The sequence below is a fragment of the Ruditapes philippinarum genome, unplaced genomic scaffold (assembly GCF_026571515.1).
Source record: "Ruditapes philippinarum isolate M1 unplaced genomic scaffold, ASM2657151v2 ctg6216_1_1_1_1, whole genome shotgun sequence".
Taxonomy (NCBI): domain Eukaryota; kingdom Metazoa; phylum Mollusca; class Bivalvia; order Venerida; family Veneridae; genus Ruditapes; species Ruditapes philippinarum.
In genome coordinates this window covers 112,003-117,097 of record NW_026861758.1, presented here as the reverse complement: position 1 = coordinate 117,097, position 5,095 = coordinate 112,003, and positions in this window count along the sequence as shown.

Sequence of the window (5,095 nt, the reverse complement as noted above, 5' to 3'; positions counted from 1 at the left end):
ACTTAGTTGTTTGTACTTTATACTGTCTTAAATATAGGAAAACACATTTTGGTAATTTTGTGAAACTACAATGCCTGGAGTTTAAACGTTTGTCATGTAGCATTGTCTTGTTAACCTATACAAAACTGATAATCATGCCCCTGGGATCAATATTGGCCCTTCCCCAGGGATTACTTGTTTTAATATTGACTTGTATAGGAAAAGCTAAGTCTTATGGTGTGAAACTATAGATATTTGACATAAAGCATTTCCTTGTGTATCTCCAAAAAACTGATATTAATTTTTAACCATACCCCTTGGGTCAATATTTGGCACTTAATTAAAAAAATAAAGCGAGTCTTATTTAGTGTTACTACAATGTCCAGAGTTGCTTGCCAAAAGTTCTAGCCGTACATGAGACAAGTACAACTAGCCTATATGCACTGTTCTATTTTTAGAATAAATAACCTAAAACAATAATAGATATGCAAACTTGTGTTTCTAAACAAAGATTTTATTGAATATCATGAAAACTTTTGGGTGATGTGTCCTCTTCTGCTTGGACAATTTTGGACTTGTGTGAGAGGAATTTACAAACAAGACAAATGCGGAAAAGACATAAACAAGAACTGTGAAGGCCACAATATTACCAGCATAATCAGGCAAGATTTTAGCATATTACTATTTTGGGAAATATGGATGGCAACATCTAGGGGCATTACCCTGCACAGGGCCACAACCACATGACAAGTTGAAGCACCAGTATAGGTGGTGATGTCCATTTAATGTTTTTTCATTGGTCAGGAAGCCTTAGCGGCAAGTAGAATAACTTGCCACAATAGTTCTCTGTTCCAAACAAGAGTCCAACAGTCTGATTTTGAAGTTGATTGGACCAATCATTGTAGCGAAACTTTTAGAAGTTGTAGAAACAGACCTTGATTCTAGCAGTCATTCTAGCAACATCCTTGACATTGCTTCAGGTTAGCTAAAGACCTATTATTTGATAATATCAATGAGTAGAGTCATGTATTCCAACAAAATGATGGAAAATCACCCAAAAGCATGCCTCTTTCTTATCGCCATCTTTAACATCATCTTTTCTTATCGCCATCTTTAACGCCATTTTACAGAAGAAAGTGTCATATACTTTCTTGATAAAATGCAAGGGGAAGAAACTTAGAGGTGATATCCAGTGCATTTCGATTTTTTTGTTGATACTGGATGAATGCTTTATAGATGACCAGGTGGCGTGCATAACTATATACGCCAAAATTCTTTCGGGCGTGTAAAAATCACATCTTCAATTTCAACATAATGTAGTGAGACTCAAGCAATGCCATGTGCATATCCAGTTACGCAGAAATGTGCAAATAACAAAGTAACGCCGAACATTTGCAACGCTATTGCCAAAACGAATAACACAGTACGTAAACGAACCAAAATATTTTATTTTTTACCAAATTTAAAGAAATGAATGAGCAAATACGGCTGCTACGAGATTACACTTTAACCAGCATTACAGGTTTTTCTCAGGAATATGTTTAGAATGAATGAATGAAAGACATTCTGATTACCGTTTTGAAGGTGACTTTTGTGTTTCGTCAAATTAATATATTAATTTAACACATTTAAAACATTATTTTTGCGTACTCTGTATACCTTAAACATTTGTCAAGCTACAAGTGTCGTATAACAAGGTAAATGTCTCAGGCATACACCGAATATAAATAAATTAAGTATAATATAACACGAATAGATTAAATATCTCAGGGACACCGGATTTAACAATCTTAGAGCAATATGTTTGCTATCGTATTTAAAGATATCAACGAAACTAAAAAAAAAACAAAAAAAAAAAAAAAAACAAGCCATCAATTGATACGCTAGTCAGGTCGTCATTTTCACGAATGATCTTGAAAACAGACATTTTCATGGAAATAATTTTGATGAGGTTTTAAGTATACTGTCTCAGCAACCGAATGCGCTAAATAATTTCTTCCAATTTGGTGTACAATAAAAATTTTGGTCTATTTACTTATCGCGGTGCTCGTTTTAGCCACTAAATTGCAAAATTCTGCGTTACTTTTGCACAATTTCTACGTTATTTGCACATTCCCGCGTTACTGGATATACATAGTGAATGCACAGATCGACGGAGCTCTAGGCGCCGCCAGGAAATTTTTTTCATAAAGGAGAAGGCAAAAATAAATTGGTCAAGAACAGTGTGATACAAGTCGTGCTTACTCATAAATAATAACCAATTTAGTGTTTGAGTTCATTTTAATAAACAGTCGATTAACTAGACTGTTTAATAGTTTGCCGATTTATGAAAAAAAATGTGTCACAACTTATTTGAAATACATGTACTGAAATTCTTTAAAAAAAAATATAATTTCAAACACTAAATACATTTGCACGTTAGTCATTCATTATAAAGTAGCAGGTAAAATTTACAAGACAGTAATCTGCTAAAAATGAAACACTTTGTGTCACAGCATATATTTAATGATATGTTCAAGTGACATTATGCTCCTAGTTTCATAGTCAAGTTGAGCTGAATTGACTTAATATTTCAAAAGACTGACTGTCAAAATGGTGTTTGACCATAAGTTGATATTAGAAAATGTTTAGGATAAAATTATAAATCTGCCTAAAATATAAAAAGACTGCCCCACTATTTTCTATAAACTAAGCGCTATAGGTAAATTCTAATGGATATTTACAGAAATTTCGTTTGGATCTGTGCGTTATTTATTGTTTATGCGAACTTAATTATTAAATTAAAAGGAATTATTGCAAAATGAAAACTTATTTTGATCTTCACCCGTTCACTTACTATATACCCTTAGATGGGCATAATGTCACTTTCAGTAAATTTTATGCATAAACCGTAAAGAAGTCATTCTAAATATATTTGAAAAACATTCTGTATACACTTCACATTGATGTAAATTTTATACATAGAGGATAATGAATGAGTGTAAAATCAATTCTGAATTTATTGAACGAGTATAAATTTATATTATGCCACCATTTGGCGAGCATATTATTATTTTATTCAACGAGTTCAATAAATTCAATATATTGATTTAACACGAATGTAATATTCTATTTATCAAGGAGTGCTTAAAGTGAAAAGAATCATATTTCAATGACACGCATATAGTGAAACGCTAACATTTAGCGCGTCTGTATAACGCAAATCAAAATATCTGCACAACCGTGCAATACCGTTTTTACGGATTTGCAGAATAGGCATGGGTATGTGATAAATAGAGGATACTGAATGAGTGTAAATTATTCAATACTGTATTTACTGAACGAGTTAATTTAAGTTGTATTATGCGAGCCTCTGGCGAGAAGAATATCATTTTATTTAAAATTCCGAGTGATGATTTTTTCAAAGGGAGATTAATCGTATTACTTATATCAGTATTTTACTTTAGAGTTGTCCCCCTTATAATAAACAAAAGACATAATTATTGTCAGTGTGTCAGCAATAGACAGAATTGTCAGTGAAAAGGCAGTATTGCCAGGAATAGACAGAGTTGTTAGAAGTGGAAAGGCAGTATTGCTGGGGATAGACAGACTTGTTAGATATGATAAAAATAATTTATCAGTTACAAAACTTAATTGATTGATAAAATGTACAGTTAGTCAAATTGTGTTTATTGTGACTATTTGTAAATTTACATTTCAAGCATACTTACTAATTTATTTATTATTATATGTTCATTTTCACAACCGCATAAAGATGAAATTGATGCATTACCCAAAGTTTGGCAGAAAAGGTCAACCTACACGCAAATCGAGGGCTGATAGCACAAGTCGGAAATATGAGAACAGTTTTTCTCGCTGGGAGAAATGGGCAAAGTGTAATGGGTTATTGAGTGGGGATATCTTTCCTGCTAAGGCTTTTTCTTTCGCAATTTATTTGGCTTCATTGATACAGACAGCAAATACACCAAGTCCTGTGATTTCTGTTTTTTATGCAGTTAAATGGTTTCATGATTTATTTGACTTTAAATCGCCAACTGACAAATATTTTAGAATCATCTAACAGATTACTGGGCAAACCAACAGTTAAAAAAGACCATTTAACAAGGGACATATTATCAAAAATGTATAATCATTTGTATTCTGAGAATCATTTGTGCGTGTCTTCTAGCCTTTTCTGGATTTTTGAGAAGTTCCGAATTGTATTAAAGTGTCTGATATTGTTTTGTTTTGTTTTCAAACATACATGCCAATTTTTATAGAAAGCAGTAAGACTGATAAATATAGAGACGGGTCTTGGATAACAATAGCTAAACCAGGAACTTGTTTATGTCCAGTTGTTAATGTTCAGAAATTTATTTGTAACGTAGTCATCGTTAGGATATTTAGTTAAGCGTGACATGTGTGCACGATATTTTCGTGCAGTATTTCAGTCCAGCTTTGGGTAACCGACCGGTTTGTTTAACAGTAAGTAGTATGTTATGCCTTTTATGTAATGTACGCGTATATGCTATAGCTCATATTGTCATGTGTGTACATGAATTGAGTTCTGAAATAAACTTTGAAACTAACTATTTTACAGTTAGATCAAACTAAATGTCTTCTTCAATTTTTACATCCATATTTGTATAATTTGCGTGTGATAGAATGTTTTCATATTGTCTCTGTTTTTCTTCAACTCTCATCGGCTGATTTTCTTCAATTATCATGTCAAACCCGTTCTGCATACTTCCTTTTGACGCTATACTATCACCGTCCATTGTGATCTAATTCTCGTTACACTATCTTAAATTGACCATTGAACACACATTCACTGCAATAAAATTACAGTGCAAAACTTCAGTAACTTTAACCTTTGGATTTTTCATGTTATCACCATCTAATAAATCTTTATATTGACTGTTCTATGATACACAACATCGATAGTACAGAAAATTGCAACAAACGTTATTAAGATATCACTTCAACGCGTACAAAATCCCTACTTGTCACAGTCAGTGCGCATCGTTTCACTAAAGATGTGACCCGATATACATAACATAAATTTCCAAAACACATGTATACATATACATTGTATACATATACATAATCGGACCATTATATTACATTAAATTGATAT